The following is a 12959-nucleotide window of genomic DNA, read 5'->3' on the forward strand; positions in this document are numbered from 1 at the left end:
ATTTAATTAATAATCACTGTATTACTACATAGTCGCTTAGGTGTGCAGAGTACATCTAAAGGATTCTGCTTAGCAAATACAGAGACAGTGAGTACTTACTAAGCAGGGAAACTTGGGAGATATCAGAAGAACTAATATTGGAATTCAGGGTTACTGGGGCAAAGGTTAAGAAACAGGCCTACAGGAGACAATCTGGCCAGCTGCAAAAAGCAGCCCCACTAGAGATAAGGTTGCCTAGTGAGTGACCCAAAGGGTCCCACTGGAGATAGAGTTGACAAGAGACCCAGTTTTATGGCCAGAAACCAGACACTTCCTTGGACAAGGTAGTGGACAAAGAAAGCTAAGTCATGTGTGGTCATGGAGCCTTTTCCTATAGCTTGTCACTTTAGACATTAGACCTCTTTATGTTACTCAACCAATAGATGCTTGCCAGGTTGGAACTCCCCTGCTTTGGGACACTGGGAGGGATAGGAACCTATAAATTTACCTTCAGCGCAGAGATGAGGGCTCTTTCTGGATATCACTGTGTTGGTGTCCAGTCAGAGCCCAGCACTAAGTCGATTAAAGGTCTTCATGTATATTGCATCAGTACCCAGTCCTGGTGGTTTTTGGGGGGTCTAGTGATCTGGGTACAGCACTTATATTCATTTCAGCCTCCTCTGAAAGCAAGAGGAACTCTTTTTAAATGTAAATAGTAAATAGACTTCACAAGACCATTTGTCAAATAATTTTTATAGCACCAAACTATCGTTGATGTACAATTTATTTTTCTGTTTCTTTAATATTATAATTTTTTACATATACATTTATATTATTATACATATATAAAATAAACTACATACAGCAAGAAGAACCATGAAACAATCAGGAATTATATAAATGTTATAGTCATAATATTTTGGCTATTTGTATTTGGCAACCTGAAAGAAATCATCTTTTCTATCTTGGTGCATCTAAAATTCTGAATTTAAATCCATATCTATAATATCTCATCTTTATCAACTTAAAACATCTATCTAGACCTAAAAAATCTTAACCCCTAAACAACTAAGCTTAATTGTAAAACTAAAGTATCTGGTCAACATATTACCGAAGTTATAGATACATAAAACACCCAAGATGTACAATTCACTTATTTGCTAACTGTTTTTGAGTGCCTACAATTTGAACAAGACTAAAAGGACTAAAATATCCTGGCCCTAAAGCCCTCATATTTCAACAGAGAAAAAAGTTGTTCAATGGATAAATAATAAAGACTACTACCAATTAATAGTAGGAGTTTGATAAATGGACAATATGATCTAAAAGGTAATTTCTAGAATTAGCTTGCTGTCTTACAGGAAATTGGTCATGGAAAATGTTTTTATGTTAGTAATATTACACAAAGATCCAAAAATGAATCTCCACATTATAAAAAAAAAAAAGCAGCACATGTGTTAGACAGAGGAGAAGTTAATTCTGGGGATTCTAAGGCAGGAACAAGCTTAGGACGTCATTTGGAGAGGGACCAAAGTAAGGAGACAGGATGAGTATAAGGTGGGAAGTAAGACTTGAGGTGGAGACACCCAAAGGTACAATGACAAATCTTTCACTCCAGGAAATGCAATGAAATGCAATGAAACTGTGTGTCTAAAAACCATGAAGAATTCAGACTGACTGCATGAACTCCCTTCCTGTGTGGCAACATACCCAGGATTCCTACTAACAACCTCTGTGGCACTTTTTGGTTCAATAAATCGCCAGCAAGTTCCACTCACTTTCTGTATAATATATAGTGTTGTGAATTATCCCAAATCTACCATTTGTTCAAAAAGTCATGCCTAATACAAATAAAGACTTTTGCACATGAAAAATGCCCTAGCCATCCTGAATGTACTTACAGTTAACTAACCTGAAAAGGGTTCAAATGTCTTCTGTATGTGCCAGAAGGTAATCACAGACAGCCACAGGCCAATAAATGAAAGTCACACAGGAAGGCAGATTTCAAAACGAGGAAGGGCTCTCTGTCTTCTAAGAGTTTTACTAGACCAGGAATCAAAAGCCTCACGGAGGCTCTTGTGTTAGATTTTTCTCATTGCTGGGAGCAGGTTCCTGATAAGCAATAACTTAAAAGAGAAAGATGGTTATTTTGGATGATGATTTCAATGGCAAGGTGAGGGTGGTTGTAGCACAGTCCATGACAGTAGGAGTTTGCTAGTTCTTCTGCCACTACAGTGCTATGTCTGTCACCTAGATCCCCATTCAAAAGGTTCCACAACCTTCCATAGCAAAGCCACCCAACATACACAAACATATGAGCCTGTCCTGGAACATTTCACATTCAAATAGTAACAGGTCTAGGCCAGATGTCCTGCAGTGTTTGTAGGCCATGCCATCTCTGTGGTGACTTTGGACTCCACGTCTGCGGGAGGAAAGCAGCCTTGGTTGATACAGAAACAAATGTGCAGAGCTCTGCTCCATCAAAACCTGCATAGTTTGCCCATTCCTGGAACAGGCAAGACAAAGCAAAATGGCAGTTCACACATGCCATCTCATCCCCAGACAGGCTTTATTTTGCTTCAGATGTGTTTTAAAACAGAGAGGATTTTACTAAAAGTACAGATGCCTAGCTTTCCTTGGGTAACCCAGGGCCCACATTCCTGTATGTCAGCAAATGTCAACAATTGTCTGGAGTTGAGTAATGGCTACCCACTTTGGAGGGAGCAGGGGCTCTGCAGGCTACCAAACACCCCACCACAGACCTGCTTCCTGCCTGACTCTGGGTTTCAGACCAGGTACCATTTAGCAGACTAGCCCATTTTTCCCCTTGTGGTAGGAAGTTATTTCTCTAGACCTGCATCTATATCAAATGGAGGAAAATAAAAGACAGATTGAAAAGGCCTCATTTCAAGAAAAATGAGAGAAGGCATCTGGGTTTAATATGCATATAAAGGATGCTGTGTTGAAAGATTCAGTGTTTCTATTTTTTCAATTTGTATTTTTTCTATTTAAATTTAAAATATTTACATATTTATATCATGTTACATTCTTATTCCCTAGTTCAGTAACAATAAAAATAGTTCGAGTCCACTTCTACATTTGCTTATTACAGGCTCGTTTTATCCAGCTATGCTACCTAGGCATCTCTCAAGGCATAGGCTAACGGGGTACCCTCCCCTGTCACTGAAAGCTGGAGAATCTTTGCTTTAAACATGTTCTGCATCCTTAGACAAGGAAAGGGAGAGCTGAGATTCCTTCAGCATGTACCAAAGGACAAACTCTTGCAGAATTGTGTGACAGACCTTCTAGCAGCTGCAGCCCCTGGCTTCTTATTTTCTGACTACGAAACAAAACAAATCATGTCTTATTCACTTCATCATTTAACAGGGATCACAAGCCACATAGTTTAAGACTCCAAAGAGATCATTTGCTACTTGTTTACAAATGAATGTGCTTATAATGCATTGCATAACACTTTAAACTTTTATTTGCTTGTTTTAGAAATAATAAAACATTACAAAGAGCTCAAGAGCAAATGTCAAACTCCTACAATTTTTAGTATGGAACAAAGCTCAGTTTCCATGTGTCTAGTGATCATCTTGGGGAGGCACATGCATTTGCAATTACATCTCTTCCAGTTTGGGTTTCATAAATCTTTTTGGTCAGTGTTAGTGTGACCAGCGTTCTACCTAGTGGGATATCCTCTATGCTGAAGAGCATATGTGTAGGTTTACATGTGTGCCTGGACCTTCCTCATACTCTTCTCAGTGCTTTATACTACCCATTAGGGTTGGGATTTCCCCCTCATACAAAATAGAAACAGGCAGGCTAAAGAGTAAAACTGAAATGCTGGAGAGATGGTTCAGCAACTACGAAAGCTTGCTGCTCTTCCGAGGCACCTAAGTTCAGTTCCCAGCACCTGTGTTGGAGGCTCACAGTTACTTGTAACTCTAGCTCCAGGAAGCTTGGAAGCCCCTTCTAGCCTCTGTGGGCATGCACATAATCACAGTCAGATAGATACAGAATACACACACACACACACACACACAGAGAGAGAGAGAGAGAGAGAGAGAGAGAGAGAGAGAGAGAGAGGGTAAACATAATTCTTAAATAGGATGTACACTCTGTCAATGAGGCAGAAAAGAAGCCCACATTACCTAATAGCTCCTAAGGAAGCATTTGCCTGTAGAAACAAGGGGAATTTTCCACTGGTCATGTCACTACCATCTGTTTTGTGCCTGAACTGCTAGCTTTTACCCAACTCACTAGATTGTCTGAATCTCACTTGAAACCTTGTTCATGTGTGTTCCAGTTTGTAATTCCACTGTGTGTGTGTGTGTGTGTGTGTGTGTGTGTGTGTGTGTGTGTCTGTGTGTCTGTGTCTGTCTGTGTGTGTGTGTGTGTGTGTGTGTGTGTGTGTGCGTGTATCTGTGTGTCTGTGTGTATGACCAAAAGCAATTTAGGGATAAAAGGGACTATTTCAGCTTACATTTCTAGGTAAGAGCCCATCAGTGAGGGAAGTCAAGACAGGAATTCAAGGCAGGAACTGAGGCAGAGACTGCTGAGGAATGCTGGTTATTGGCTTATTCTTTTCTGACTCAAGTTCAGCCAGCTTTCTCATACACCCACAGACCATTTGCCCAGTGATGGCACCACCAAAAGTGGCCTGAGCCCTCCCATATTAATCAACAATCAAGACATCTTCCCATAGACATGGGTACAAGCCAATGTGATCTCAACAATTCCTCAGGCGAGATTCCCTCCCTCCAAATGATTCTTGGTTATGTCAAACTGACATTTAAAATCTAGCCAGGGCAGTATTCCATACTTATAAAATGCACAAACTCTTGTTGGACCAGTCTATCATTGGGCCAAGCCCTGAGGATGATCAGACCATGCTATGGGTGGGACCAGACACTTCTGAAGACTGAGAATCAGTCATTGAAGATGATGGAACAGAATTCTGCCCCAATTAGAGCCCAGAGCCCCAATGTTTCTAACAACTAGAAGCAACTTCATCAGTATGTTCCTCTTTTGATAAGTGATCATCAAGTCTGTGATGAGAAACCAGATAAATCTTATAAATAAAGTAGAAATAAAAGTTATCCAAGTCAGCTCACTGGTTAGAATACATGGTACGAGGGCTTGGCTGACTGATTTGTACACGGCCAGGTATATAACCTAGCACCAAAGCCAGGGATCCAGTCCTACAGGTCTTGTTACAATTTCATCCGCGCTTAGACCTATCATCACTACTCTGCAGTGGCACTGATGACCAAACTCCATGCAGCTAGGACCTACCATCCTTGTTGTATATATTTTTTTTATCAAATCTCTCTAGATAAAAACATTGACACACTTTACATTTCCAGTTAACCGTTATTTTTGTACTGCATTATTACCAAGTTGTCTGACATTTTCTTTAACAATTGTAATGCCTCTTGCCTTCAAGACTTTTAAAAATCTTTCAAGAGAGCCTTTGCTCATGCATGTGTTTTACCATGACTCACTGACTTGAGAATGCCCCGCTAAGTGACACCAAGGATACATTCATTACACTAGAAAAAAAAATTGCCTATGGCAACCTTAGCCAGTGGGAAAAGCATTTAAACGAAATGGCCATGTACACCTGGAAATTAATTTCCCACGCATGACTTTTCCTTTGGAAATCCATCACCAAATGTCCTCAGCAAACTGCTTGAAGTGTCTGCTGCGCAATTCCCCAAGTGACCCACAGCTGCGACCACGGAGACTTCAACTTTCGTACAAAAAGCTTCTTCGACTCTGCACGCCTCAGCCCACACCCTTGCTTGTTATTTGCTGCACTTTACACATGTATTTTATTTCATGCCTTTATTAATCCAAGTTGTCCCTACCCCCATCTCAGCAGTAACAAAAGGAGCTGCAGAAAATCAATGAGCTCAGAGCTGAAAAACAGGGGTGAGCTCTGTGCACCCTTTCGACCCACTAGGCACAGGTTTGCGGAGTGTAATCTGATGTCTAATAACACTTTCCAAAACAGCCTGAAAGTGCAAATGAGAGCTGGTTGGTTCCCCCCCCCCCCAAGTTAAGGCTTAAAATGAAAAGGCTGGTGGTGTTTACACTGGGGAAGAAAGGCTGACAGACAGTAATCCTTCACCAAGGATTACAGAGGAGAAAGAAATCAGACTGGAGGTTCTGTTTTCACTTTCAAATCTCAGAATTGAGTCAGGGAAGGAGGAGGAGGGGGAGGTGTGGCTGGGTGTCTAGGAGGGCACAGACACGCATAGCTTCGTGTGTTTGTCCTCTGGGCTCAGTTACACACACCTCACCATGGCTAAACTGAAAGGCCTGTGCTCCGTTGACAGATTGGCAGCAACCCGTCTGTATGGAACGTCAGCAACTCAGGGACGTTTATAAGCAGCCATCACACCAGCCTTGCTCTGAAATGTGGTTGACAACATGTCTGGCCGCTCAATGTTCCTTCCAGCAGCAGTCTGAGACAGCTCACAGGGTAGACCTGGCCAGGCTGAGACAACAGGGGATCTACAATGTCACCCAATAGCTGGCGATTGACATTTTAAACCAAGTAACCAAGAAGGAAAGTGGGAAAGCAGTATCAGGCACCCCATCTGTGACTCTGAATGGAGACTTGGACTTGTCTGGTAAGACAAGCATATCAGGCATGCCGCAGAAGGCATGCCACAGAACATCTGCCCTACCCATAAGGAGACTGATATGAAGACGGGATAGGAGACTGAGCCCCAGCGCTCCACTCACTCCTCCAGAGGCAAGGTTTCCATATTTGTGGAGCAAACTTGCTAGGCTTTCTAGCCATCACTGCCACATGGTCCCTGGGCATTTGAAAGTAATTAATCCTAATTAAGTCTTCATGTCACATGAATTACAAAAGGAGTGATACACCAAAGCCAAAGAGTACTGCAGCCGGGACACTGGGTGTTTCTGTGGGGAAGTGGGTAGAAAGGTCCATAGCGAGATCAAAGCATCTCGTCAGTATGTTCCCTGTGTGGAATTCCCCAAACAACAAGCAAACTGAAGTCTTCACAGCATGAAGTGAAACTGAACAGATGAAAAACGATTCAATACTGTTTGCACTAAGGTTTAGGGAGCTGGTAGACTAGGTCACACTCACACACTGTCATCTCCCAACATGAGCAAACTTTCTTCCAGGGTTGGCTTCCACCAGTTTCCTTTGCCTCTCCTCTCCAGCATTAACCTTTGGCTCTTTTGTGGGAACTTCAATTGTCTGGTGAGTCTGCTTTTTCCACTCTGTGATAGCCGCAGATAACCTGGAAAATCTTATTTTCTCTTTCTTTGTGAGACACAGCATGATGGCTATGAGATAAGCACAGCACATGTAAGATGCCTGGAAAACATCCTGACTGAGACGCAGCCGCAGCCTCGCACAGCTCAGGCTTAGCTACTGTCTCCCCACACCCATGTGAGTGGTGTCACCGGTGAGTTTTTGATTGACTTGAAGTGACAGTCGCTCTTTACCCAAGCAGAGTCCCCCGTCTTCTTCAATCATTTGTGATTGTGTGTGATTTTCTTAAATACCTAAAGCTAGTCCAATCTTCAAGACTATTTTCCTCCTGCCCAATTTTAATCAGTCAACATATAAACATTTAGCAAGCTCACATTCCACAATCAAAGAGCCTCAAGTTCAAATTCCAGCCTTGCCGTTCGCTGTCCTCTTGGGATAGGCGTCTTCTTCCCTGATAATCAGGGCTCTTTTTAAACTGTAAAATGAGAACTGTAATAATTCCTTCATAGATAGTTTTTCGTCGAGATGGTGAGATGTCAACCGCAGGTCTGGAGGGATGGATCTGTCAGTGAAGTGCTTGCTGCCAAGCATGAGGAGCTGAATTCACATCCCCATAACCCATATTAGGAAAAAAAAAAAAAAACACCAGGCATGGTGGTGTGTACTATAATCTTAGCACTGAAGAGAAGCAGAGGCCCAAGCTTCCCGGCCAGCTAATCCAGCCCTATCAGTGAGCTCCAAGTTCTGGGAGAGACCCTGTCTCAAAAGTAATAAGGAAGAAAGTAACAGAGAAAAACACTTGATATTACCTGCTGGTCTCTATACCTACATCCTTGCACATCTACACACATGAGCACAAGCATACAAACACGTATACATATCACACACAAAGATACCACACTGCTCAACACATAGGTTTTTACCTGAGGATTATTACTGTATATCATTTATAATATTTACAATTTTATACTAATGAACTTCATATGTTCATATAAATGTATGCTGTATTGAGTAGATCCTGATGTGTTTAAATATATGTACATGTTTCTAGTTTTAAGAGTGTGTAAAGGCCAGCCTGGTCTACAAAGTGAATCCAGGACAGCCAAGGCTACACAGAGAGACCCTGTCTTGAAAAACCAAAAAAAAAAAAGAAGAAGAAGAAGAAGAAGAAGTGTACAGTGTTTACAAGAGTTATTTTCTACCTACTAAAAGAAATTAATAGATCTAAAAGATATATCATCTTTTCAGGGGAAAGGAACTCTCTGTATGTAAGTAAAATAACACTTCATATGCTTCATGCAGAAACACTGTAAATTTTAGAACTTCATGGGCAAAAGTGATTCTGAACCCTTTCTTATAGGAACAAAAAGTGGCTGTTTGGAATGGTCACATCTTGGCTTGATCATGTAGCCAACAAAAATGGACCTTTCTATGTATATTTCACATGACGAGAAAGTCAAAGGTATAGGTGATTTAGGATTGAGTGCCTGAGAGTTTTTCTGTAAGCTTGAGGCCTTCCAATGTCATGCATCTGCAGATCACTCCACCATGGAAAACACTCTCCTACCACCACACAGAGATCAGTCTGTCATATTCTCCTCTCTAGGTGGTAAAATTTAATTGCCTTCTCCTGGAGAGTGGGCTGGACTTACTGAGTCACATGTAGCAATAGAACTTGAGACAGCAAAGACAGTGACTGGAGACAAAGGGAAGCTGGTAGATATCACCTCAACCAGTCTGTTAAGGTCAACGTCATCAGATATGAGTCGTGTCAAGGCCATGTGCTCTGGCTATGTGCAAATGAGAAGGGCAGGGGGCGGTGTTTTACATCTGTGGTCATTTTCCAGAAAAATCATAGCCTTATCCTATTCACAAAAGTCAAGTGACAACCACAACTAACACTCATCCTTCAAAAACTTCCCAGTAAGTATGCTTCACGAGTTGAAAAAAAAACAAAGACAAAATTTGTGATTGCTATGTCCTGTATACAAGACTAAGACAACACATTGATCAGATGCAATGTGGTCTAGAGGATTAGATCCTGGAGCAGAGAAAGGACATTAGTAGAAAACGGATGAAATTTAAACAAGGCATGTAATCTTCGTGTGAACAGTGTCGACTTTAGCAGAAGGTGAGGAAAGAGATACTAAATTCTGTATACCATGGTGATGTTTCTCTTATTATTAGTTTAAGGCTGTCCAACACTGGGGAGTAGATTTCTGGTCTCATGTTTACACAAAATGCATGAGGCCCTAAGTAACACCTCCAAGAGACAGAGACAGAGAGGGAATATGAGGAAGGGAAAGAAAGAGTTAAAAAGAAGAGGAAAGGAAAAAAATATACAATCAATAAATGGTGAATAGATGATGAACAGTGATAATTTATTACATGGAAGCCCTGTATTATTGTAATAGAGTACCAAAGGTAAATATTATTAGTACAATGCTCTTATAAATAAGTATATATTTTATATAATTAAGTAGTCATGAGTAAAATTATATATAATTTTATATCATCATTTTATACATAACCTATATGCAGAATTTTATATTTACACAGTTATAGAACAAATATACGTTATTACACATGTATATAGATACAACATATATGCATATGTAGAATATCCTGATTTATGATGCTGTAATCTTTTAAATCTCTGAAAGTAATTTCTCATTAACAAAAAGCATAAGTGTGAGTTGTGGTACCATGCCAATGCAACAGGAAACACTTCGCCACCACCACATAAAAACCAGTTCATCATGCACCTCCCATTAGATGAAAGAACACAAATGTAGAACAACATGTGGTTAAAATGGGGTAAATGTGAATTGCAATGTCAGGTCCCTGAAAGGCCAGGAGGCCAAGATGCGGACCCCAGAGAACAAGCAATGGGGACACTCAGATAGTTAGGAGCTCCAACTCTGTTAGTTGACTATGCCACCCTAATCGAGTCATTTGAATCTCCCGAGTTTCTGCTTCTTCATCCATAAAGGACAGATGATAGACACTCAGATCCCAGGTTCTAGGCAGAAATGAAATGAAACTGTATATAAAGAGCACAGCTGCTGAAGAAATTAGACACAGCATGGCAGGCCACACTGTACATCTCTCTGAGGACTGTGCAGAGCATGAGAGTGACATGATGTTCTTGTGAGGTGAGAGTTTGCCAGGCTGGGTTGGGTGCTACCAGCCCGTGAGAGTTATAGTAAGTACCCCTAGAGGACTAAAGTAGTGTTGACTAGCTAAATGCTAATACTAAAGTTCTGCCTACCTCTGCAGCAGTGCTACCCCCAAATACCTGGAAGGCATTAGAGAAATCCACACTGATTCTCTCACCTATGTTCTTGCTAGTTACCTGTTTACTGGGGGCTCTGTGACAGACAATGAGACTTAGTCACTTCAAAGAAAAAGGAAGCAGGGTTGAGTTTGTTTTTAAGTCCGCAAATTGCATTTGGGCTTGGTGGGATGGTTTGGTTTTGTCCACCACAGTGTTAGGAGGCAGCCCAGGAGAGGAGTTGGGACAACGCCCAAGATAGGTTGTTCACGTACCCGGAGACTGATGGTGGCTGCTGGTGAGGACCTCTGCTGGAATTCTGCCGTGGCTGAGCACTCCATAGGGACAGAACTTCCTCATAGCATAGTGGCTGCTTTCTAAGGGTAAGCAGTCCAAGAGAGAGAGACAGACAGAAGCCAGGCCTTTTCTGGTTTAGCATTAGAACTCATGCAACGAGGCCTGGGGGTATAACTCAGTGGTAGACCACTTGCCTAGGATGCACAAGGCCCTGGGCTCAAGCCATAACACTACCAACCATCAACAACAAAAACAGAAAGTGTACAGTATCTCCTTCATCGTGTTGTTCCTCCTAAAGTAGTTCTAAAGCCTGCAGGCCCCCAGCGAAGATAAATAAACCCACCCCAGACTGTGAGCTCATAAGCTCACAAAACCATATTGGCCTGAAAATATTGTTGTGGCCACATTTGAAAAATGCATTCTGCCGCATCAAAAGAGCGATTGATACTCTAGTTAGCAAAATGGAAAAGGGCAGTCAGATACTTTCATTTCATTTGTAACAAAAAGTAGAACGGAACTGAGTCTGGCAAGAATGGAGTGTCTCTCTGACAGACTGTCTTTACATCATTTTCAGAGCCCTGCACCCTCTCTACTGTCTTGGTCTCTGCACACTTGACACCCTTTACTTCTGCCTGGAAGTTGGCTTCTCCTGTTCATTGGCTACCATAGGCCTAAAACTTTTGCCTTAGCCTTCTGTATAAAGGCCTCAGTCAGCACTTTATTCATTCCTCCCCAGCCCTGAGAAATTCCACACAGCCAGCCCAGTGCGCCCTGACACCACTTGTGGCTCCTTACCCCAGAATTACCCATGGCCTTTTGGTCTTCTCCCATCCACAAGAAGCACATGTGAATTTGCATATCCAGGGAGCTGCTCTTAGCCAGTAACCGTGCCCGGATGACCAATAAATATCTCAACTTCCTTGTCTTCCAAGATGGAATAACTTAACATACTTTCTACACTGGCTACTCTAGTCCTTCTAACAGAACTGGGTTCCTAAATGGTCCCTTGGTGGTATCGCTTTCCTCTCTCCTCACTTTACCACACCCTAACTCTTGTTCCCTGAGATGTTCTCTTTAATACACTGTTGTACTCAAACACTTTCCTTGGAGGGTTTTTTTTTGGGGGGGGGGGAGGTGAGGGAAGACTGGCACATTCCATCCCTCTAGCTGGCCCAAAGATAAGTCTCTAGGGAAACAGAATGATTGGCCCAATTTCAGTCATACGACCATTCCTCATCAAGTCTCTGTAATTGGGGGAATGAGTCATGGAACAGCCAGGTTTCTTGGGCCTTCCCATCATCAGAGGTTATAAAAGGGAGCAGTTTCCAGAAGAGGTCTAAGGTCCTTAGAAACATGGCTAACCAATTCAGAACAGGGCTTTTCTAACATGCATCCTGAGTTCCCTGTGTAGCCAGACACTGCTGCCCAAATCTTATCAAATGTTTCTGTGTTCAGAGCATAATGCCCTCCCCTGAGATCCCACATGTACTAGAAATAGAAATGTTCTTCAGGTGCACAAACATAGTGAACATAGTGAACATATGGGCTCTACTGTGCTAGATACCTGACATGTGCCCTCTGGCTTTATTCTAACAATTATACAGTTTTAAAACTGAACAAAAATAGGAAAATGTCTTTAGACTAGATGCATTTTAATTAACAGATACATTTTGGCATGATACTCAGATCACCACGTCATTGCAGGTTATTAGACCGATGTGCTCCATTACTTGAAAAGTCTTTAAGAAATAAAATCAAACACAAATCTATTGTTATCCTGAAAGCTATGTATACCTTAGCTCAACTTCTTTGCTACAAATAACAACAGCAACAACAACAACAAAAACAACAACAATACCTAATAAAGTAAAAAAAAATTGCTTGGGGCTATTGATTCTACAACCTGACTCCAGAACTTTTATCTGGCTAATTTGCTATTCAAAAAGCAGCAGTGACAATACAGACCATATTTCTAGACATCAGGTTGTTTTATTATTAAAAATGAGGCTCACAAGATGGAACTGGGAAGCTCAAGTTGCAATAGTTTCGGCAGCCTGTATTCATCATCACCTCAACTCATGAAGTATGAATTGGGAAACTTCCTCAAAGTCTCCTCACAGTACTTCTGGGGTCCAACATGAAGGC

This window comes from Acomys minous, assembly GCF_964271855.1.
Source record: "Acomys minous genome assembly, chromosome: 2".
NCBI lineage: Eukaryota > Metazoa > Chordata > Mammalia > Rodentia > Muridae > Acomys > Acomys minous.